We start from the raw sequence: 24,587 nt of genomic DNA on the forward strand, positions 1-24,587 counted from the left end.
GAAGTCTGGGGACAAGCCAATACAGTAGATGTTCAATTGTGTCATCATTTGCTGCAGCAGAATAAATGTAGTGAGAAGCATGATATGATACCAGCCGACTCGAACAAACTTTGTTCCGACTGGCCTTATCAGCGAAACCTAATCTAACCTAAAGTTTGTCACCATTTCTGTCTGGCATACTGCTGCTCTAATCATTTGCTAAGGTCTCAGTGGACTTGCAGCTGTAAACAAATACGTATATTCATTAAGCATGTGATCTCATCCGCCTAAAAATCCACATACATTGAATCACGTGAAATCATGGCACAGCAATTTGATCCACGGGAGCTCAGGGTCTGTAATAAGCACTTAGTGATCCTGCTGTCTGCTCTTCCCTCCCCTGTTCCTTCCTGCCATCAACAGCCCAGCCCTGCTCTTCATGGCCAATTAGTGGGGCCTTTAAGTTTAATTTATGTCATATCCTGTCTGTGTCCACTGCTGCAGAGAGAAGGAGAGAGACCGAGTAAAGAGGAAGAGAGAAAGAGGAGACAGTGGCAATGTGCCAATTTCGTCCATTTTCCAGACTCCCTCTGATCACCTTTACTGCCTGCCATTACTTCTTTGTCACCTTGTGAAAGCTCCCACTGGGCAAGATAACAAACAGGCAGAACCGATCACAAAGAAAACACACACACACACACACACACACACACACACACACACACACACACAGTCAAGCTCATGTGCAGACAAATATGGTTCTTCTACTGTAGATGGACAGAAGCATACTGTGGACTGAAGCAAGTAATCCCATAGGAGGTGTCAACACCAGGGGGAGCATATAGTCACCATTAAGGAGCTTTCACACTGCTGTGCAGTAACTCACAATCTCCAGTCGTTTTAATGAGGGAAGGCTATGGGAAGGAATCGGTTTCCAACACGGCGGTAAGGGTACGAAGCTGTTGCTCACGTGCAGCGCACAGATTTTGCCGTGCTGAATTCACAAAGTTGAGCTTCTAGTGGTTGTCACTTGCGCGGACGACCAATTAGCGGGCATCACGGGAGCAGACAGAAGACAATACAGAGAAGCTAATAACGTTGGTAACTGAAGATCCCACTTATACCGCTAGCAACTTACTGTATGAGGACAACCAGCAGAATAACTGGGCCTGGGATAATATTTCCATCAAACTTCAGAAGACTGGTAAATTGTCCAAACATAGAAATCTTTGGTAATTACAGGGATTTCTACATAAAAGTAGAAAAATATGATGTGCTACCCTGATAATAAGGTAGAAAGTCCAACTTTTCTTATGTTTAAGATTTGTTACATTTTGAAGCAACACATCAGGGTTTATTATTTCCATTTCTGACTAATCTGGCCACTAGTTTCACAATTGATTGTTCTGTCAACAAAATGCCCCTGTGTGATTTCCACAGCCCAAGGTGAAATGTTCAAATGGTTTGTTTAATCTGACACACAGTCCAAACATCCAAAGCTATTCAGTTGATCATGTTTGACAAAGAAACGCATTAAAGTCTCACATAAATCAAGCATTGTATTTAAAGCTGTCCCTACTATTCCTATTATTTTGTCAGCTCATATTGTGTCGTAGAGCCGGTGTATACATTTTAATTAAGGTGTCTCTGTTGTATTATACTCTACCAACAGTTGTGTTCACTCCCTGCTGAAAACATGAAAGCGTGGTTGTTAAATATACAATGTGACCAACACAGGGTACAAATCACACCTACGGCAGACTCCAAGTTCTGTACAACACTACTATCATTAAATCCTCCGCATCTTACAGTGAGCACTGCAGGGAACCTCGAGTGGACCCTGCAGTGCTCAGTCTTGCAAGACGACAAATAATAAGCAACAGTTTACCTTTAGATCGCCACCTAGAGAATAACTGACGGCAACCAGCTTGGAGTCCCAACATGGGGTATTTACAACTTTTACCTTAGCCAGAGACAGAAACATGTCTTCTCTCTCACATATAGAGTCAAAACACGCTCCATGTTAAAGCAAAAATGTATACAGCACATCGCCCATATACAACAGTAATTTCAGGCACAGATTCTAGCCTTGCCTGGACAGTAATCGACACCTCTTGCATTATTCATACAGCAATAAATGATTCTTCTCAAACAGTCGTGCAAGTGCAAAACCAAGAAGTACATTTAAGGCGACACCCGAGTCACAATAAATAAAATTAATTACCTGTCAGTACATTTACAACTCCCAATATATCCACATAGTCTATCTCCTTCTGAATTATAACACTGGTGCTACATTAAAATAAAATCTATGTGTGACAAGTCATTACAACACAGCAACAACACATCAATGTTAAGGTCTCCTGATGGAAAAACATTGATAAAATCCTGCCAGTGTCTATTTCAGGCACATTTATTGTAGGCAGTATGTAGGTCATGACTGTATGTGGGCCATAGGTTAATGTAGATCATACAACACGTACAACATGATACAAGACCATGACCCATGTACTCCGTCCACTTACCCACATCCATAACCCAAAGCACACACATGGGGACTTTATTTTTGGACGGCTGAATCGCTGAATGTGAAAGGTGACATGCCTTCATGGAGGGACAGCGGTTGGGGACAGTCTCCGTCTGTCCTTGACGTGGAGGGGGAGCGCTAAGAGGGTAGCTAAGAGTGGTGATAGGCCTAGTTTTTCCATGCCCTGAGGAGTTACACAATTACCCAGATGTATTTTGGCATAGTGAGTAGTGTGGCGACTGTGTGGGTGTCAAGCAAGTCAAAGTCCGTTTTGCAGTGTGGGCCAGACAGACACTGACAGTGGTCATGGCTGGGTATGCAGAGCAAAAAACCCGTAGTCTCATGTCTGCTTGGTCTCTTGCCATTTTTCTGCTGCAATGCAAGCTAAAGATCATCTCTAAGCAGAGTGCACAGTCAGTGCGAGAGCTGTGATTGGTCTGCTTGAACTGGTTTGTATTTACTTTTAGTTGATAGTTGACATTTTTTCTCAGAAATGCTAAATGTGTTCCTCTGATCTAGCAAACCTGGTCTCATCCTTTTCACAACCGCCGCCACAGCACTGGATCAATAAGTCTGCATAACCATTACAACACTACAGAGAGGTATTGTCTGGCCTCAAGGACCAATTGATACTCCTTATTAGTGCTCCCGTATGGAGGGCGACAGAATGATCGAAAATGGCAAATTTGCATTCAGTTCTTAGGTTATAATTGCTTAATGGTCAATTTGTTTGCAACTATGTCAACGGAAACTATAAAGTTGAAGATTCCAGTCATAAGTCGGAGACCCCTCAGTCAGTGGAGATTCTTCACATCGAACAGTCAGGGTTTTTGTTTGTAATTTGGCTAGTCGGTGTGCAGCACTTCTTGGGACATTTCGTCTCCCAGACATTGCTGCAAAGTGAGCGCTCCTCGATTTTATTCTGCTCTCCGGTACAGGCAGCTGCAGACCCAGACCCAGGGTGAGTCTGAGTGAGACGGAGGCAGCTGCTCGGAGGAACTAAGGCCTAAGCCTGATGGGGCTAACCCCATCAGGCTCCGAGAAAACTCCATCTCTTGTCCTATGCGTAGAAGTTGCAAATTTCAGCTCACAGCAACTTAGTACAATAGTCTCTACATCTAGTGTAAAAAAAAACCATCTTGCACATTTCTGATCCTTCGTTAGCATAGTACGCACCAATGTTGGGCTCATTACTCTAAAAATGGAATTCATTACTCATTAGGGCTGCAACGGTTAGTCGACTAATCGACTATTAAAATAATCAGTGACTATTTTAGTAGTCGATTAATTGGTTTGAGTCATTTTTCATAGCAAAGTAATATAAAAGTACCCCAAAATACTCTTATTACAGCTTTGTACGTTTAAATATTCTCCCATGACGGTGAACTAAAACGCTTTAGCGTGAGAACGAAACAAGACATTAGATGACCTAATTTTGGGGTTTGGGAGAGACAGACTGACATTTTTCAACTTTTTGACACATTTTTCGATAAAATGATTAGTCAACTAATCGAAGAAATAATTGACAGATTAGTCGACAATGAAAATAATCGTTAGTTGCAGCCCTATTACTCATTACTTGTGACTCTTTTCAAAATAAAAATATAACTTTACTTATGACTCCCTGTGAACAGTAATTTGTTACACTACTCTAGGGCTGTACCCAAATATTCGGATATTCGAATATTCTTCTCTATGGGTAGGTATTCGTTATGAAAATTTGGTATTCGTTTTTTTAATTTACTTTTTTTTGGTGCTAAATGTAGCCTTTTTGTTGTTGGTAAATGTAGGTTATCAATAAAAATCAAAACTTTTAAACTGCATTGTTAAAAATGTGAAAATATAGTATAGCCTACTGAGCTTGTGCGCACGGCACGCTTGAGCACATCTGTCTGAGGCTGTGGATCAATGCCAAGTTTTACCACTTTATCACTATTCCCTCTAACTTGTAGCTGTTTTTTCGTTATCTTTTGAATTTAATATGAATTATGGAACCGTTTTTGTCAGCGTTTGTTTCCCCCGTTTTGTACAATAAATTATTGTTTAAAGTTTCAACAAGTTTCTTTTGGAGTGCGTGACACAAGTGTGTTTTGAAAACAACCACGGACTGTCACCTGCTCAATGCATCAGTACCTTCGGATGCCATGACAGTAATAGATTATAGATTAATAGATTATAATAATAATGTCAAAATATAATTTACAGACCGATTTAACAGACGATCACTGCTGCCCGACCCGCAGGTCCATTTACAGGTCCCGCGGGTTACTGGTTGACCCGCGCATCACTACTCAGTCTATAAATGCTGTACACAACAGTAAGGCTATAGACATTATATTCTATTCAGGTCGGCAGAACCAGCAGCGCATCGGCTCTACAGTGCACAGCACTGCTAATTAATCATTTTATTGCAGCACAGAGTGTCTGCCAGCAACCAATTACTTGCAGAGGCTTCCTACAACTTGTTTCAATGGTTCCGATTTAATCAGAAGACAAATTAAACAGGATGACTAGCCAATGTGAAAATCAAAAGAAAGCACAGAATAATGCACTGAAGGAGACTGTTGTGCCATCACATTTTTTTGTGGTTTGAGAGCGAAGATCCGGTCGCCACTGTGCAAAACTCCGCAATACAATTAAGTCCGAATAACCCCCGGAGTCCGGACAAGGTGGAATCCGAACATTTCATTCACAACAAATCCAGCCACAAGCTTCATTACTTCTCTGTAGCTGCAGCTGTCCATGACTAAAATCCAGTTTTGGTTGTTTTGCTAGTGTCGAGCTACAGCCGACCTCCGCAGCCTAGGAGGGCTAACTCTTGGTGGGGTGTACTACCTGGAGCTTCACCTTGTTGTGCTGTCAGTCATAGTAACCAAGGTGTTACAGACTAGAGGTTTCGCAGTGGAAAGAGTTTTAGTTCTACTACCTGCAGCAGCAGTGTTCTTGTCATCTTTCCTCCCGGCAAAATAAAAGTAAAGGGAACATTTCTAGCTGTTAAAGTGAGTGTTTCCATCTTCTTCCAAACTTTTATTGGTAATTAGTTACACTACTTGTTAGTAAGGAATGCCCAACAGTGTTTAGCAAGCATTAGTTCAGAGGGCCAGCTTGGCTTGTTAACTAGGGATGAGCAAGTACACCATTATCTGTATCCGTATTTGGAAGGGGCGGGTTTAAAGTGTGTGGGACTTAAAACAGGAGCGGGTGGAATCTAACGAGAAGTTGAAAATTGATATGGGTTGATCAGAACTACATTTCATATTCATTAGAAAACAAAAAAAAAAAAAACAGCCTCAAACACAGCTACCCAAATGAGGATTTCCTTTATCATATGTACGTACTCCTAAAAAGTTCATTGCCTGTAGCTCATACTTGTTTTATATGTCACTGTCACAACCTGTTCAAAAAGAATAAAAAAGGAACTAATAGTTGAATATTCACATTGACCAGCCAAATCTAATTTGACTTACATAATCCTGAGTGAGGTGTTGCCCTACTAAGCACACAAAGCTACACCACATTTACCAGAAAACACTGTCTGTCAGCAGAGATAATAGTCTCACGGCGTTAAGGCCACCCAGGCGTAGAAACCATACAGCTGCTCTGAGACAAAAGTCAGAGACAAAGTGGAACATAAACAGACAAGTGAGTTGGGACAAAAAAAAAAAGAGGAAGGAAGATGGGGAAGGAAACGTCGGTGATCATGCAAAAGAGAGTGAAATGGGGCAAAAGGGAAAAAACAGAGAGTAAGAAAACGGGAGGAAACGTAAGAAATGATATGAAATTGTAATAAAAATTTTCCACAGCCCTGTAAGCCTCCTAAGTGCACTCCTAACTAGCCGAGGCTTTGGCAGTATTTAATGACCGGCTGTAAATATTCATGAGATTCAGTAGCATTTGAAATGTTCTGTGTTTCTCCCTTTAACTTTTAAAGAGTCTCCATTGAAGAAAATTTCACTGCTTGCCTGAGTGGACCTCTGGTCGGGCGATGCTCATTGACTTTTAAGTTCCTAACGCTCTTCTCCCAATTTAGATTTGGAGAAAATATTTTTCACTTCAGTTCATTTCAACACGGCAGATGACTCCTCAGTACCTGGAGGAGACAGAATACCACACCCTGCTGTTTTGATTTCACAAGAAAGAAAGCAGACTTGATGACATATTGGTGAGCAACACGCACAGAGAAAAACCTTCAGACTACTGGCTGAGGCGAGAGGCGATTCTTGCCCACAAAGTCTCATTGTTCAGGGCGTCAAAGCCAGACTGTACTGAACAAGGGTGACAACATACAGGAGAATAACAAAGAACATAAAAAACAAGATAAGACAGCTAGAAGAGTGTCCTTAGTTCAGACAGTCATATATCGCCAACTCCACATGTGCTTAAAACAAGGCTCTGAGCAACCACAATAGGCTTGCTCTCCCCTCCAAAAAGCCATCTAGGCTCACATTAGCGTCTCGGATGCTGAGTGAAGACGACAGGCGCGCCACATTGAGCCTATTTCTACTGACAGATGCAGAGAGCCCGAGCAAAGGGTCGACTTTGCTGGCAATCTGTTGTCAGTCAGTGCACTGCAGCTTCAGTCATTGTGTTTAAATGCACACTGGGACCAGATTACATTGGGTAATCTGATTAAGATCTCAGGCCATTAACATGGATGATCTGACCATCTTGAAATGTTACCTATAGAGGCAAAATCTTTCACACACCCAATCCAGACATTTCTCTAATGCCATGAAGCCACTCAGCTGTCTACGAACGTTTGGACTCAACTGATCTTTTACTTGTTATCAAGGGTTATTTTCAGTTTTTCATTTAAAGACATTTATATCCATCTATCCATCCAGAATTCCCTCTGTACTCCCATCCAAAACAGAATCCAACAAAAATAAAACTGGCAAAACTTCCTGTTTGGAAACTCCCTGAATTTTGTTAGTTAATGTTGTTGGCCTAATTTGGATTATTTCATAGTGATTTTTCTGCCAGGTTGTTTTTTCTTTTACCAGTTTCATCTTTGAAGTAAACCTCATTAGAATTCCTTGTGAATTTTCATCCAAAATAACATGCTAAAAAAAACAAACCCACTTGGTTGTTTATTAATGGGGGGGCTGAACAGATGTACAAAATTGACTGTTCTTTTCTCCAAAGAAATCGCACTTTTCATCAACACAGCAAACAAACACAAGGTCACACCTACCGAGGGCAATGCCTGAAAACCATCAAATAAGGGCTGTATTCACAGGCTGTCTGAGAGTGACGTAACTGGTGGACACTTCAGTAAACTGTTGGCAGACTTTCTGAAAGAAAATAAAGAGGCTCAGTGGCTACTAGCCAAAAAACGCGTGGCAGCCCATAGAAAACCTCTTGTTAAAGCCATAAAAATAAAGTATAAATAGAATATTTGCTGTATTTGAACTAATGTAATATGGATTTCCATCACCACTTGCAATGCTGCTATTTGCGCAACACTGCAGTTCATGACTGATGTATCAGAATCCAGTCATGCTTACTAAATTACTTCCCTAATTTGACTGAGATAACCTGATAAAAATGTAACACAAAGAGCTCTTCCAGGTTACAACAACATGGTCTGTCTTACAATGTCTTACAACAGTAACACTTTTTATCCATTGTCAACTGTTTATGACAATGGAAGCAAAAGTTATACCAAACTGGCTGCGCAGACAATAGTTCTTAGTAGGATTATTCCTCTGATAAACTGTTGTTAATAATAATTAAATAAAAAAACTGTCAGCATTATCTTTTAATCATCAGACAGTTGGTCTGACTGTGACTGATTTGAAAAGCACACAAACACAGCAGGACTGAGCAATTAGGCACTCAAAATGCCACATCATGCTAATAAATCAAGCAACTTACTTGCCTGATCATAATCTTATACAGTCTCATAATCTGGTGGATATTTGGAGGCTTCTTAACCCTACAGGGAGAGATTTCTCCTATTTTTCAGCAGTTCATAAGTCTTATTCGAGGATCGATTATTTCATATTGGATTCTAGATTACTGTCACAAATAGTAGAATGTACTTATCACAATATTCTCATATCGGATCACGCCCCAGTCTCTTTAAAGCTTAAATTGAATCATAAACGAGGACAATTCAACTGGCGCCTAAATAACACCTTACTGAAAGACAAGGAATTTTGCTCCTATCTTTCAAGCAAAATAGATTTGTACATAAATACTAATGACACTAGCGAAGTTGACGACTCAACGCTTTGGGAGGCCATGAAGGCCGTTCTTAGAGGCCACATCATTTCCTATGAAGCAGCAGAGAGAAGAAAATCTAAAGAAAAGTTAACTGAAATAGATAATCAACTGTCTGTTCTAGAAGCGCTGTATAAGGAAAGTAGTAAACTTGAAACATTAAGGAAGATCACTGCATTAAAGTGTGACTATAATTCTATACTGTCCAAGAATGTTTCACGTTTACTGGCCCAAGTAAAACAAAAGTATTTTGAGTTTGGTGATAAGCCCCAGAGATTACTTGCCCGCCAGTTGAGGCAATCTCAGGCTTCTAGGGCCATACATTCTATCAGGACGAATGACGGGGCTCTCCTGACGGATCCTGAAAAAATTAATAAGTGTTTTGCTAATTTTTATGAGGGTAATTATCAGTCACAGGGTGAACCTGATCTTGGAGCGATGGAAGACTTTTTTGAGACTCTGGGATTGCCTAAACTATCAGGAGAATCTTCTTCCTCACTAGATGCAGATATTAATTTGAACGAGATTAAAGAAGTGATTTCCTCTTTCCCTAACAATAAGGCAGCGGAACCTGATGGTTTTAGTATTGAATTTTTCAAGGTATTCAGCTCTAAACTATCACCTCTCATACTACGCATGTTAAATCACTCAGTGCAGAGCTCTAGGTTACCTCCAACTCTGTACAAGGCTAATATTTCACTCATCCCCAAACCTGGTCGTGACCCTAACTTGGTCTCTTCTTATCGTCCTATTTCTTTGCTGCCTATTGAAACCAAAATCCTAGGGAAAGTCTTAGCTAACAGATTAAAAGAGCACATTCGTACTATTATCCATCCTGACCAAACAGGTTTCATGCCAGGTAGACATACATATTTCAATTTGCGCCGCTTATTCCATGTGTTGTTTACAGAACACACAAAGGAGGCTGTAGTGATCTCTTTAGATGCGCAGCGTGCATTTGATCAGGTGGAGTGGCCATATTTGCTGTTTACGTTGAAAAAATTTGGATTTGGACCCTCCTTTATGAAGTGGATTGAGCTCATTTATTCACGCCCTACGGCCTCTGTTATCACCAACCAGAATATTTGATGCCCTTTTGCAATCAATCGTGGGACCCGTCAGGGGTGCCCCCTCTCTCCTTTTTTATTCTCTATAATTATTGAGCCATTAGCTACCAGTATTAGAAAAAGCCGTATAATATCTTCTATTGACATGAATGGACAGGAACATCATATCTCGCTATATGCGGATGATATTCTTTTGTTTGTTTCCCAGCCTCAAACATCAATACCTCATCTTTTAACATTAATCAATAACTTTGGCAAATTCTCTGGATTTTCTGTGAACTGGTACAAAAGTGAGATAATGCCAATTTCTGAGGAAGTTGATATAACATATATACAATCCACTCCCTTTAAAAAGGCTTTTGAGGATTTTTCTTATCTTGGTGTAACAGTGACGAAAGATCCTGAGGACCTCTTACGGAAGAATTGGCATAATAAGATCGAGCAACTTAAGCAGGGTATACATTTTTGGAAGACTCTTCCTATTTCTCTAGCTGGAAAGATAAATGCAATTAAGATGATTGTATTGCCTCGTTTCCTATATCTCTTTCAGTCTATTCCATTTTTTATTCCCCAGTCTTACTTTAAACAATTGGATTCAATTATTATACCTTTTATTTGGAATTACAAAGCCATTAGGATTTCCAAAAAAACATTTATGTAAACCTAAAAGTTCTGGAGGCTTTGCTCTACCAAATTTCAAAATGTATTACTGGGTGGCTCATCTGTCTATACTTGCTTGGTGGAGAAGAGGCCCCCCCTCTTCATCATATTGCTGCCCTGCGTGGCTACGTATAGAACGATCACTTTGTAAAAAGACCTCCTTGCTAGCACTGCTCAACAGCCCCACCAAAGCCAATAGGCTATACTACAGTAACAGTTTTGTAATTAATGGTACTATACGCATATGGGAACAGATAAAAATGCATATCAAGGCCCCAAGTATATACATTGATACTCCAATTTGTGAAAATCATGCTTTTACGCCTGGCCTGAATGATGTAGTTTTTTCTGCTTGGAGACAGAGGGGCATCAGTAGTGTGAGCGATTTATACAGTACAGGCCAAAAGTTTGGACACACCTTCTCATTCAATGCGTTTTCTTTATTTTCATGACTATTTACATTGTAGATTCTCACTGAAGGCATCAAAACTATGAATGAACACATGTGGAGTTATGTACTTTACAAAAAAAGGTGAAATAACTGAAAACATGTTTTATATTCTAGTTTCTTCAAAATAGCCACCCTTTGCTCTGATTACTGCTTTGCACACTCTTGGCATTCTCTCCATGAGCTTCAAGAGGTAGTCACCTGAAATGGTTTTCCAACAGTCTTGAAGGAGTTCCCAGAGGTATTTAGCACTTGTTGGCCCCTTTGCCTTCACTCTGCGGTCCAGCTCACCCCAAACCATCTGGATTGGGTTCAGGTCCGGTGACTGTGGAGGCCAGGTCATCTGCCGCAGCACTCCATCACTCTCCTTCTTGGTCAAATAGCCCTTAAACAGCCTGGAGGTGTGTTTGGGGTCATTGTCCTGTTGAAAAATAAATGATCGTCCAACTAAACGCAAACCGGATGGGATGGCATGTCGCTGCAGGATGCTGTGGTAGCCATGCTGGTTCAGTGTGCCTTCAATTTTGAATAAATCCCCAACAGTGTCACCAGCAAAACACCCCCACACCATCACACCTCCTCCTCCATGCTTCACAGTGGGAACCAGGCATGTGGAATCCATCCGTTCACCTTTTCTGCGTCTCACAAAGACACAGCGGTTGGAACCAAAGATCTCAAATTTGGACTCATCAGACCAAAGCACAGATTTCCACTGGTCTAATGTCCATTCCTTGTGTTTCTTGGCCCAAACAAATCTCTTCTGCTTGTTGCCTCTCCTTAGCAGTGGTTTCCTAGCAGCTATTTGACCATGAAGGCCTGATTCACGCAGTCTCCTCTTAACAGTTGTTCTAGAGATGGGTCTGCTGCTAGAACTCTGTGTGGCATTCATCTGGTCTCTGATCTGAGCTGCTGTTAACTTGCGATTTCTGAGGCTGGTGACTCGGATGAACTTATCCTCAGAAGCAGAGGTGACTTTTGGTCTTCCTTTCCTGGGTCGGTCCTCATGTGTGCCAGTTTCGTTGTAGCGCTAGATGGGTTTTGCGACTCCACTTGGGGACACATTTAAAGTTTTTGCAATTTTCTGGACTGACTGACCTTCATTTCTTAAAGTAATGATGGCCACTCGTTTTTCTTTAGTTAGCTGATTGGTTCTTGCCATAATATGAATTTTAACAGTTGTCCAATAGGGCTGTCGGCTGTGTATTAACCTGACTTCTGCACAACACAACTGATGGTCCCAACCCCATTGATAAAGCAAGAAATTCCACTAATTAACCCTGATAAGGCACACCTGTGAAGTGGAAACCATTTCAGGTGACTACCTCTTGAAGCTCATGGAGAGAATGCCAAGAGTGTGCAAAGCAGTAATCAGAGCAAAGGGTGGCTATTTTGAAGAAACTAGAATATAAAACATGTTTTCAGTTATTTCACCTTTTTTTGTTAAGTACATAACTCCACATGTGTTCATTCATAGTTTTGATGCCTTCAGTGAGAATCTACAATGTAAATAGTCATGAAAATAAAGAAAACGCATTGAATGAGAAGGTGTGTCCAAACTTTTGGCCTGTACTGTATATTGAAGGAAATTTTGCCTCATTTACACAACTACAAACCACTTATAATATTTCTGCCTCAAGCTTTTTTAAATATTTACAGATAAGAGATTTTGTTAAGAAAAATGTACCAAAATTTGAAGTTCTGAGCAAACATGATATTCTCGAGGCAATGAACCAATTTAACCCGGCCACACGTGGGGCGGTTTCTCTTTTTTATCGAATCCTTCATGAGAGAGCTCTGCCAAGTACAGAGGTTTATAAAAAGGCATGGGCAGATGAGTTGAATATTGAGTTGAATGACGAGAATTGGAGGGAATGTCTTCGTAATGTTCATAAATGTTCAGTCAATGTGAGACACAACCTTATACAATTTAAAATATTACACAGACTCCACTATTCACAGGAGAAATTACACAGATTTTACCCTACTGTTTCACCCATGTGTAATCGATGTAAATCCATGTTAGGTAATCTTTCACATTCCTTCTGGTCATGCAGTAAACTTCAATCTTACTGGAAAAGCATTTTTTACTGTTTTTCTGAGGCTTTTGGAAAAAGCCTGGCACCCAGCCCGCTTGTAGCGGTTCTGGGAGCTTCTACCAACAAATATGAGAAGAAGGCTATTCAATTCAGGATGGTGATTGCGAAAAAACTGATTTTATGTTTGTGGAAAATGGACTGTGTACCGACATATGACTTGTGGCTGGGAGAAATGTCTAACACACTACGTCTCGAGAGACTGAGGCTTTATAACGAAGATAGAGGAGAGGTACTCGACAAGACATGGGACCCTGTACTGAGATACCTTAAGGGGCACACTTAATGCTTCACTGTGCGCAGATGTATATGAGTTTGCATATACTTCACTTTATTCTTCTATTTGTTCATAAATGTTTTTCTTTAGTTGTTTGCCTTATTGTCTAACTATGACCATGGACTGATATCATAATTTTAGATGTGCTATGTTCTGTATGTTATCTTTCTTTTCTATGCTCTTCTTTTTCTTCTGTCTCTCTGTCCTTTGAAAAATAATAAACATATATTCAAAAAAAAACTTACTTGCCTGATCAGGCAGGTGGCAAAAAGAATTAAATGATTTTTTTTCTGGAACTGATGAGGGAAGGAGCTAAGGATTGCCATCTTGCTTCCTTCTCATCTCTGTTTAGAGTTGCAAGGGCGCAGTGCCAATCGGACACTCACAAGAAAATGGCGGCATGTAAAGATTAAGTTTATGAAATTAAGTAGGGCTGGGTGTCACCACTGATTTCCTGAATCGTCTCAATTTCGATTTGATTTCCGTTTCGATTCGATTCAATTGGGGATATTTCAGTTAAAATCCTAATTTTTGCTAGTATGTGAAAAAGATTCTTAGAGAACTACTACCATAAATTTTACAGGGAAACCTTTACACACCCGTGGGAAAAGCACATATTAAAAGATTGATTTCGGATTTTATGAATCTATATCAGGTCATTCAAATGACGATCGATTTAAATCAGATTAATTGATTATAATAACCCAGCCCTAGACTTAAGTGCGAGCGTGCATTTCAAGTCTCGTGGAAACACGTACGTTTAGTTAGAGGTGGGAAGGTCTGAGAGGATCCATGATATGATATTATCACGATACTTTAGCCATGATACAATATTATTTTGATTGTAAATATGTTGCAAAATGCTGAATATTGCGATAAAACATATTGCGATATTACCTTTTTTCAATTGTACATTATGTCCCCACAGGAAAAGTTGGTCAACATCTGTTTAATCTAATTTCTTTTTTCTTTCTTTTTTTTTGCAGCAAAATGCATCAAGTGGACTCATTATATATATGATTATGTTATTCTAGTAGGCTACCAAAGTTTAATTTTTATTTGTCATATTAATAATTCATGCAATTAAAAAAATCGATACTTGGAACTGTCTGATGATACAATATTTATTTAGCACATCCCAGACATACTGTGTGTGACGTTCTTCTCCAGACATGAGACACACATCTAGGACGCCATTTTTAAAGGGACGCCAGTGGCGGTCACATGACCAAAGATAACTGGGGGGGAATTCATGTGACCCCACTGGCGTCCCTTTAAAAATGGCGTCCTAGATGTATGTCTCATGTCTGAAGAAGAGCGTTTGGCTCAAAACGTCACACACAGTATTTTTGGGATGTGCTAAATAAATGCACGTGAACTGGGAGTATTAAGTGTGCGGACTATCCTTCTTGACTTTATGTATGTTTTTTGGTCCAGCACCTATTTAATTGGATGTGTGTGGCTGCTCTGTTTTTTGATGATACAATATTGCCACACAAAAATATCGTGATACTTTGCTGTATCGATTTTTCCCCCCACCCCTAAGTTTAATTGGGTTGGGGGTTGTAAATTAGAAAATTACAATTACTTAAATTAAAAATATGCAAGTGGCTGTTAGATTTGCTTCACTCACCAGGCGAAAAAAAAAAAAAGGTTATCTACTGAGTGGCTGGCAGATTGAAGAATCCACAAGCCAATGTGTCAGGTGGACAAAAAAGTTCATGTCCAACCAGTTGGGTGGCGTTAAAGGATGTGGGCGAAATTCCAACTATGTATCGCACAGTTTGCCACAAATTTGAGAGCAAGTCCGATTAAACAAGGCAGTTTTTCTCAAAGGCACATCAAGTTTCTGAAAAATGTCGCTGAAGTGTAACTGCTAATAAATAAAGCAATTTTTGTACAGAGATAATTAAAAATTGACAAAGGACAGTGAAAAAAAAATCCATTAACAGTGAATCATGCAGCGGCTCTCATAAGGTCATTCATATTAGTGGAGGTCACCTAAAACAGTGTGTGTGTGAACACTCACAGGAATAAGCACATGAAATTGATTTCTTTCACACATCATGAGGAGATAGCAATTCAGTGTGTGATTGGCGTATCTTCACTTTTAATGTACACACTCTGCTTCATCAGCTTTATCGTACACATACGCACAAACCACCCTGGGGAAAACCCATTATGCCACCACGCATACAGAGGCTAAAAGAACTTAGCAGGTCACACTGAGATCTGCATCAGCTAACACAAAACCAGGCAGGAAGTAAAAAACAATGTGTGCCATTTCACCTCACTTTCAAAGTGACTGCATGCTGATGGAGACACTCAAATGGAGTCATATCACATCAACAGTGTTGTCCTTTTACTGGAATGACTTTAATGAGACCACTACATAGCTAGTGCTAAACTAACGAGGGTGACTGCAGCACGGTGAGGACTGCCGTCACTCCACTGGACAATGGAGTGTTCATGGTCATAGGAGGAGAGCGCCACTCCAACAGAGAGGCACTCAGAGCCTAATCTGCTGGGTACGGTGACACCCTTTACCGGCAGTGGGCAAAACAATTCACAAGCAATTTCAGTAATCGCTGAGTTGGGGCAATTCAGGCAAAACAAAACGGTACAGAGTCAAGAATTTTCATTGTTTGTCACCCAAGGATCTCAGGCATCCTCTTTTGCTTCCTTCAGTCTCCATGGACACGCAGACATATGATCTTTCATAGAGATAGAGCTGGGCAATACATCAATATTACACTGTGATTTGAGACTAGATATCGTCTTTGATTTTGGATACTGTGTGATAAGTGTTGTCTTTTCCTGGTTTTAAAGGTTGCATTACAGTAAAGTGATGTAATTTGTTCTGGCCCTTTTATTATTTGCCTTTATCCACAGTATCACCATCAAGGTATTTGGTAAAAAATATTGTGCCGAGCCCTACACAGAGAGCTTTCTCACATCTTATACATCCCACCACAACAGCACAATCTGTCTCTCACTCATTGTTCTGCCCTCCACCCTCATCCTTGCTGTTCGCTGAGCTGCTGCCTTGTAAAGCAAACCCAGCCTCTGAGTCCCTTTGCAGGGGAATGGAAGGAAGCCAAAAACTACCTTAGGAAATGCGCAGGCATCCTGTTGTTGGGTTTGTTGCAGACACACAAAGGATGTAAACCCGCTAAAAGTGAGGAGGAAACACTCCAAAAGGCAGATGTCTCCGTGTGACTTTACATATCAAAAGAGTGAGGAAAGGAGAAATTACAACACCGTGCTGACACATTTCAAGGAAGTGCTATGAGCAGCTCTTGCATTCATCTATTCATCTTCTTCTGATTAAATGACTTTATAACCCGTAATCAGACATGTTGTACTCTCTTTGGGTTTTTTAACATTTAAGATCTCCAGCCTGAGTACAGGTAGAGCTGCCACGAGAGAGGTACTCATCATTGTCAGGGTTGGGACATAATGGATTATACCACGGGGATATTAGACAGTAACAAGCAGAGGGAGGAAATTGTTATCAGAATTACTGATTAAACTATTATTTTCAGATAACCCGAGAGAGCTGGAGTCTCATTATCCTTCCTAGCACCCTGACACTGTGGGTCAAACTCAAAGAAGTAGCAGTGATAGGGGCAAACTGATCAAATACTTTGTGACTACTACTACAGATCAGTAATGTACATGTATCATCATATAAGAGGTGACTGAAAAGTTCTGAGTCTAACCCAGAAAATGGGTAGCAGATTCTTGAAGTGAACAGTGGTCAGTGATTTGTTGAAAATTGAGAAATTGGGAGCATTGCGCTGTGATCAAATATCTTCATCTCAAAGGAATGTCACCATCTGAAATCGACCAAGATATGCACAATACTTAACATGACAATGCCCCTTCATGTGCCACAGTCTAACACTGGGTTCATGAATTCAAGCATGGCAGGGAGAGTGTGTATAAGGTCCAAACCTGAAGAGCTTTTTCCCACTGGAATAAAGGCACTTCAGCACCACTGGTGCAAGAGTGTTGACTTAGAGGGGGATTATGTTGAAAAGTAAAAGCACTGAAAAATCTGTATCTTGTTTTGTTTCCTTGAGACTCAAAACTTTTTGGTCATCCCTCAAGAACACAAATCTAGTCAAACATTTTTACCTCAACTAAAGTCATAATCCTAAAATCACCATGAAATAAACCCAATGTTTGATACCATCAACAAGAACCAGTTCCAGCTGACGACTAGTTCTAAATTGTCCAATCCATTGGAGTGGTACGCCTCAGAGCTTTCCTTTCGTTTCATTAATGCTGGCATGTTTTTCTGACAGTTGTGCATTGCAATACAATGGCATCAAACTCATGCGTTTAGCTGCTGGAAATTTGTGACAAGAAGGAGTCATGGCAGAGATGAAGAAATGGTCTAAAGCAGGGGTAGGCAACCTACGGCTCCAGAGCCACATGCATCTCTTATGCCCCTCTCCAGTGGCTCCCTGTGGCTTTGACGAAAAATTATATGAAAATGTATAACCATTCTTGTTTTTAACATTTTCATTTACTGTTGTAAGCCTAAAGTGATTCTTGCATTCTCCAACTGTAAAAATGCATACCCTTTACACCTATTTAAAAATATGTTTTGACATTTTGTCAATTAAAATGAGTGTTATATGTCTAGTCTGGTGCCTTTTCCTCTAAAAACATCACTAGTGATGGTTAAGGTAGTCTTGAGTCTCCCTAGCTAGGCTAGCAGTGGATTTCAAATCCAAAAAGGGAGAAATCTCAGGGTAAAATTTAGAGAGAATTTAGTGCAAGGACAAATTTGTTTGCTTTTATTGGCAATGCTGCAAAACTGAAGTACTAAATAATCAACGGCCCACTGCAGAGTAGCTACCTTGTGCTAAAACATATTAATGAATGCTCATTTAGAATCGGTGAAGATTCTCAGTCATCTGTGTCATGGTAATTGTAAGTGCTATATAGTAGGCAACTGTGCTTGCTTGAGTTTCTTGAAGACGTTTTGCCTCTCATCCAAGAGGCTTCTTCAGTTCTGAATCAAAGAGCTCAATTAGCTCTATTAGTAATGTTGGTAGGCTAAATTCGACTTGAACGGCTTTGCTACCTTTCTTAAGAGGCTCAAATATGTTTTGCAGCTCCAGACAGATTTTTTCTTTTCTTTTTTGGCTAAAAGTGGCTCCTTCGATAGCAAAGGTTGCTGACCCCTGGTCTAAAGCATGGCTTCATTTCACAGAGATAGATGATAACTGTGCTACTTGTTATGTCTGTAAAATAATAATTTAAGCTAAGGGTGGGAACACCAGCAATATGCTGAAACATCTCTCTATGCAATATGAGCTGAAATTCCAGGAATGTCATGCATTTGATACTCAATGCACAAGCATGCACGAGTAAATATCCTGTGGTATAACGACATTAACGCCACGTCAAGTCACACGCATGCATTTTTCTCTTCTCTGTTTCTACATTGTGTTCAGACTCAGGGATGATAAAACAGTTGCACTGGTGCTGAAAACCTACTGATCTAGAATCAATAAGGAAATTGATACAGAATTGGACCGAAAAGCAGAATCAGTATAATGGCATTGGCATTGATAAAATCTTATCAAATCCCATCCCTATCTCCAGTTGGCATTTTTTTTGCAATAGCTTTTCGATGTACCTGTGATCAGAAATGAGCTTTCTTTATTGTAATTTTCATTGTCAGTGGCGGAGTCCGCCATTTCCTCACTAGAATTAGACTGCCTGTAGATCATGGGTGCAATTATTTTTGACTGACATCTTCCTTAAGACACCAGAGTGTTTTTGGCTGCTGGCTAAACAGAAACATGAGTTCTTCTTCTATTGTTTTTCTGACCAAGTAGCTCCTCCAAGGCTTTTGCTGTTATGTTAAACTGCACTTGCTGTTACCACGGTAACCACTGGTGTTGCCAAATCAATGAGGATCGAAATCTCAAGGATTACAACTTCAAACCTTTTGTTTAGTTTGAGTAAATAAGTCATGATAGAACTAGCAGGCTGCAGGTTTACTGGAGGCAAAAAATAGTCTCCAGTAATAAGACCACTATGGTTTTTCAAGTATTAGTCAGGCCCCTTTCCAAAGGGAGAAGAAGTAGCAAGGGGTTTAGCATGACAGCATGCCAAGTCATAATGTAATCAGATCTCTCCTGAATGTGTGTATTTTACAGAGTCATTGTGCCGTTCATTTGTTTTCCTTCCCCCATGGCATTAGCTCGTACTTAATGCCAGGTTGCACCAGCTTTTGGCTCATCACTGGCACTCCCAGATCCCAGCCTACCTCCTGACTCATCTACTTCTACCTCAGTTAGTGATTTCCAACATTTCAGAGAATGACTTTCAGCAGAGCACGAGCCTGAACGTGTTTATTCTGCTGTTTTCATGTGTAGGTGGGGAGCATCAGCAATAGAGACAGACATAGTAAGAGCAAAGGGTTGGCTTATTCCCAGTCGAGCTGAAGTGTGAGTTGTACCCCTTTAATGAACATGAAACATCATTTGTTGTTGGCCTTTAGTCTATTGAGGCTACCGTGGGTGGAAAAACTACTCTCTCCTCCAATATAATAATCCTTCCTGACTTTTTTCCAAATTAGGAACTTTAGCAAGAAGCCCATGCAGTGTGAATGCGTGGGACGAACGCCAAAATTGGAACTGCAAATGGTTTAGAGAGCTTTTCTGAATTTCTCTTCCTCCGGTAAAACTCCATTATAGCTGCGCTGGAAATACCTTGACATAATGATGTTACATTATCTATTTTCAGGCCATTTTCTGCAGGAGTCAGTAAAATCTGCCACCAAATAAAAATGCATCCAGAGTTGCAGTGACATCTGTTTCTAAAAACACGTTGGCTGTGGACCTCAATAGGCAGTCAGTACGTATAGATGGATGGAGTTTCACTATCACGGCTTAAATCCACTTGACAGTCAGTATGGCGCATTTGAGAGTCAAAACAACCACAAAGACCACAAAAAGACCCCAAATAGATGCACAGGATCTGCAAAGACATACAAAATAACTACACAAAAAGGGCAAAACAACCACAATGAGACACAAAAAGACCACAAAGAGATGCACAGGAACTGCAAAGACACACAAAATGACTACAAAAAAGAGCTAAACAAACACAGACACACAAAAAGACCCCAAAGAGATGCACAGGAACTGCAAAGAGACACAAAATAATTACAAAAAAGGGCAAAACAACCACAAAGAGACACGAAAAGACCCCAAAGAGATGCACAGGAACTGCAAAGAGACACAAAATGACTACAAAAAAGGGCTAAACAACCACAAAGAGACACAAAATGACTACAAAAAGGGAAAAACAACCACAGAAAGACACAAAAAACTACAAAAAAGGGCTCAACAAACACAAAGAGACACAAAAAGACCCCGAAGAGATGCACAGGAACTGCAAAGAGACACAAATTGACTACAAAAGACACAAAATTACCTAAAAGAGATTTAAAAAAAATGACAACAAAGAGACACAAAACAACAAAAAAAGAGGCAACACCACCACAAAGTCTGTGTGTGTTGCTCCTATGGTGCTTCACTATCACAGCTTAAAAGCTACTCAACGGTCAGTATGGCGCATATGAGAGGAGATAGAATATCTCAGTAGAAATGTTTTTTGTTTCAATGTCCGAAAAAGATGAACACAACTTTGAGCTCATAGGCAAAACCTGGATGTTCAGATGAAGCTTTTCCTCGTCTAAAACGAGTTGTGCTTGCTTGTGTGGGTCTCACTCAACCCCCAAGGGCTTGCTGCAATTTACACATTCCCGAAATGCTAAATCTTGGAAAGTGACAGGCGGTCAGCAGAGTCGGCGGTGCACTGATACATGACAGTGTCTCACTTCAGGAGCTCTACCTGTCTGAGAAAATGGAGCCCGCGAGAGCAGTTCAAAACACCGAGCAGCCGTCGGGAAGAAGCACGGCACACACGAGCATGGCATAATGCTCTCATAACAATCCCTATCTCATCCTAACGCAATCCTAACTGGCTGGATACAAGCCATGACACACAGAGCTAAAGCGCTCTCTGAGCAATGAACATCATTTTCAGGAGCTATTTAGAACTCAAGTGGTTGCATTGTTGACTGTCTAGTTTGTACATTACCCTCCCCTCACCCCTGAGACTCTCTTTCACACACACACACACACACACACACACACACACACCTGGAAACCGGCACCACCCTGAACCCTCACTCACGAAAAACCCTGCTGAAATGGCATTTAAAACGTTGCATAATCCTTGGCAACCTGACTGCACAAAGACAGGCTACAACCCCTGGAGTCAGATTACACCAAAATAACTTCTCTAAACATGTAAATGTTGCTAATATAAAAGGAGTGATTCAACAAGTGTACGCTGCAGTAAAGTACTGTACATCTGAGACAGCTAAGTATCTTTAGAAATGCCAGTTACCTAACCTCGGGAGATTTATATTCAGCGTCGTCCTGCCCTCACAGACCCTCCTCAATTCGATGAAACCACTCTAACAAGACTTAGGTAACGAGGAACTGACACTAATTGAGTTTTAATTACTGGTTAAGTGCATTTACACAAAATGGGTGCCACATTTCTAGATCAACTCTGTCTCAGGCTGACTAATCTCCTTAACCTCAGGTGCTGCGGTGTGATCTACAGTACAGTTATAACTCTTAAACTGTCACAGAGCGTCTTCAAGTCTGCAAAACCAAAGCACTTCCTCGTGAATTCCCCAGACACACTTGTGTGATTACGACAGAATGTAAAATGACACCCTACAAATCAAGCACTACGAAGTATTACAGTATATATGGCAGTGTAAGGTAACAATATTGCAGTTTACTACCCTCACTTTGATCCATAAATCTACAAGTCTGTTGGGTGCTGTGTTTTGCAGAACAACAGTTTAAAGATTGCTTAAAAGGCCCAACCCAACGCTGACTCAATGTAAAACAAATCCAGTTACAGACGTTCCTGGAACCACAGTATCTGTTAGTGCCTTATCATCACCATCACAATAACATATTCAGCAGATATCCTCTCAAAACGCAGCAGTGATATTTTTCAGTGCGTGGTGATGCTAAGGTCAGGCAGCCCCATGAAAGGCTTAGACAAACATTAAGTGTTTACTGAGAGAGGGCCTGTGCTTTGTGAGGCTAATACAGCACACCAAAACAATCACAGCCCCTCCCCGTCTATATAAAGTGCCCTCTATGTGTGTACGCCTGTGTGTGTACGTGTTTCCATGTACATTCATGTGTGTGTATTTTTGACCTGTACTCTCTCCGGACTAGCATGCTGAGTTCTGGGCACCATAACCTCATTCCTTCTCACTCCTAAGTAAACTCATCTCCACTTTCCTCTGGGAGCGGGCCGACTGCCGCTGGTCACTCTGAGGAATGTGTTACTGTTTTGTACGAGACCATCTTTCTCTTGTTTTGAACAAATCTGCAGCTGCAGCAAAGTAGCGCGCTTGATGCATTTATTCCCCCGATGGGAGCCGGGCTCTTTCTGAGGAGAGGGGAAAAAGTGCATCACAACATTGCCTGCATGTCAGTCAAACTCCACAAGGAAAATACAGCATTCCCTAAATGTGTGAGAGAATGTGTGTTTCACTATGTAGCTATGGTATGGCTAGACGCGTGGATGGATGAAACAAGACTAATGGGCACAGGTCAAGGGGCCCAAAGTGTCAGTTACATGAACTGACACTTAAAATGACCTCAGTGTGACACAAAAAGACCACAAAGAGATGCACCGGCACTGCAAAGAGACATAAAATAACCAAGAAAGAGGGGAAAACAACCACAGGGACATACAATAACTACTAAAAAGACACAAAATGACCTCAAAGAGACACAAAATTACTACAAAAAGGGCAGAACAACCACAAAGAGACACATAATACCCAAAGAGATGCGCAGGGAGTCTAAAGAGACACAAATTAACTACATAAAAGGGACAAAACAACCACAAAAAGACACCAAATGACCTCAAAGAGACACAGAAAACCCAAAGAAATGTGCAGGAACTGCAAAGAAACACAAAATAACCAAAAAAAGGGGCTAAGCAACTAGAGAGAGACACAAAATGACTACAGAAAGACAAAAATTACCTAACATAACCAAAAAAGAAAGGGAAACAACCACAGAGAGACAAAATGACAACAAATAAGGGCAGAACAACCACAAAGAGAGACAAAATGACAACAAATAAGGGCAGAACAACCACAAAGAGACACAAAATGACTATAAAAAAGGGAAAAACTACCACAGAGACACAAAATGACCTCAGAGAGACACAAAATGATCCCAAAGAGATGCATAGGAGCTGCAAAGAGACACAAAATGACTACAAAAAGACACAAAATGACTACAAAAAGGGAAAAACTACCACAAAGAGACACAAAATGACTACAAAAAAGGGAAAAACTACCACAAAGAGACACAAAATGACCTCAAAGACACAAAATGACATCAAAGAGACACAAAATGACTACAAAGACACAAAATGACCTTAAAGAGACACAAAATGACTACAAAAAAGGCAAAAACTATCACAAAGAGACACAAAATGACCTCAGAGACACAAACAGACCCCAGAGACATGCACAGTAACTGCAAAGAGACACAAAATAACTACAAGAAAGGGGCTACACCATCACAAAGTCTGTGTATGTTGCTCCTATATATGTGAGGTGGTGGGGCCTTTTTCACATCTGTGCCCAGGGGCCCATTGTCTCATAATCCAGCCATGGCTAGAAGCATGAAACTGGAGAGAGAATCAATAGCAAACAATGAGAGGGCTCTTAAAAGCCAAGGTTTATGACAGGATGGACCTCGTATGTTGCATGTTGCATGTACTTCAGCTGGCACAGGGACAACACCAGGCACTTGAACACACCATGTACAAGTCTTCCTCCACATACTGACCTATGACATTTCACAGACATAATGCCTTCACAGGATGTCGAACATAGTTTAGCTTCCTTAGTAGAAAAGGATAAAGAAAATAAAAGGCACAGACATGTTTGGCTACCTGAGATGAGCTAAGACGAGAGAACACGATGTACAGGTATCACACACATTAGAAATGAATTTCATGTAGCACACACACACACCTCACAGCCTTGGTCAGCGCTGACTGCAGGAGAACTGTGTTTGTCTAGTAGCCTGCTTTCAAAGCTTTGCCTATAATGTGAGTGGACCCTGAGGGGGGGAACCTGCTGCTTAAAATGGAAATAGCAGGGCACTGAGTGACCTTTCACAGCCATCCACTCTGAGCATGTTATGTTCCGAGTTCA

The 24,587-nt window shown here is 40.7% G+C and overlaps 1 protein-coding gene across 1 annotated transcript in view; it reads right to left on the minus strand.

Annotated features, from left to right (window-relative positions):
- Nucleotides 1-24,587, minus strand: part of rnf144aa (ring finger protein 144aa) — a 51,369-nt gene that overhangs the window by 25,828 nt on the left and 954 nt on the right. The window lies entirely within an intron of this gene.

The sequence above is a fragment of the Epinephelus lanceolatus genome, chromosome 15 (genome assembly GCF_041903045.1).
Source record: "Epinephelus lanceolatus isolate andai-2023 chromosome 15, ASM4190304v1, whole genome shotgun sequence".
NCBI classification, from domain to species: domain Eukaryota; kingdom Metazoa; phylum Chordata; class Actinopteri; order Perciformes; family Serranidae; genus Epinephelus; species Epinephelus lanceolatus.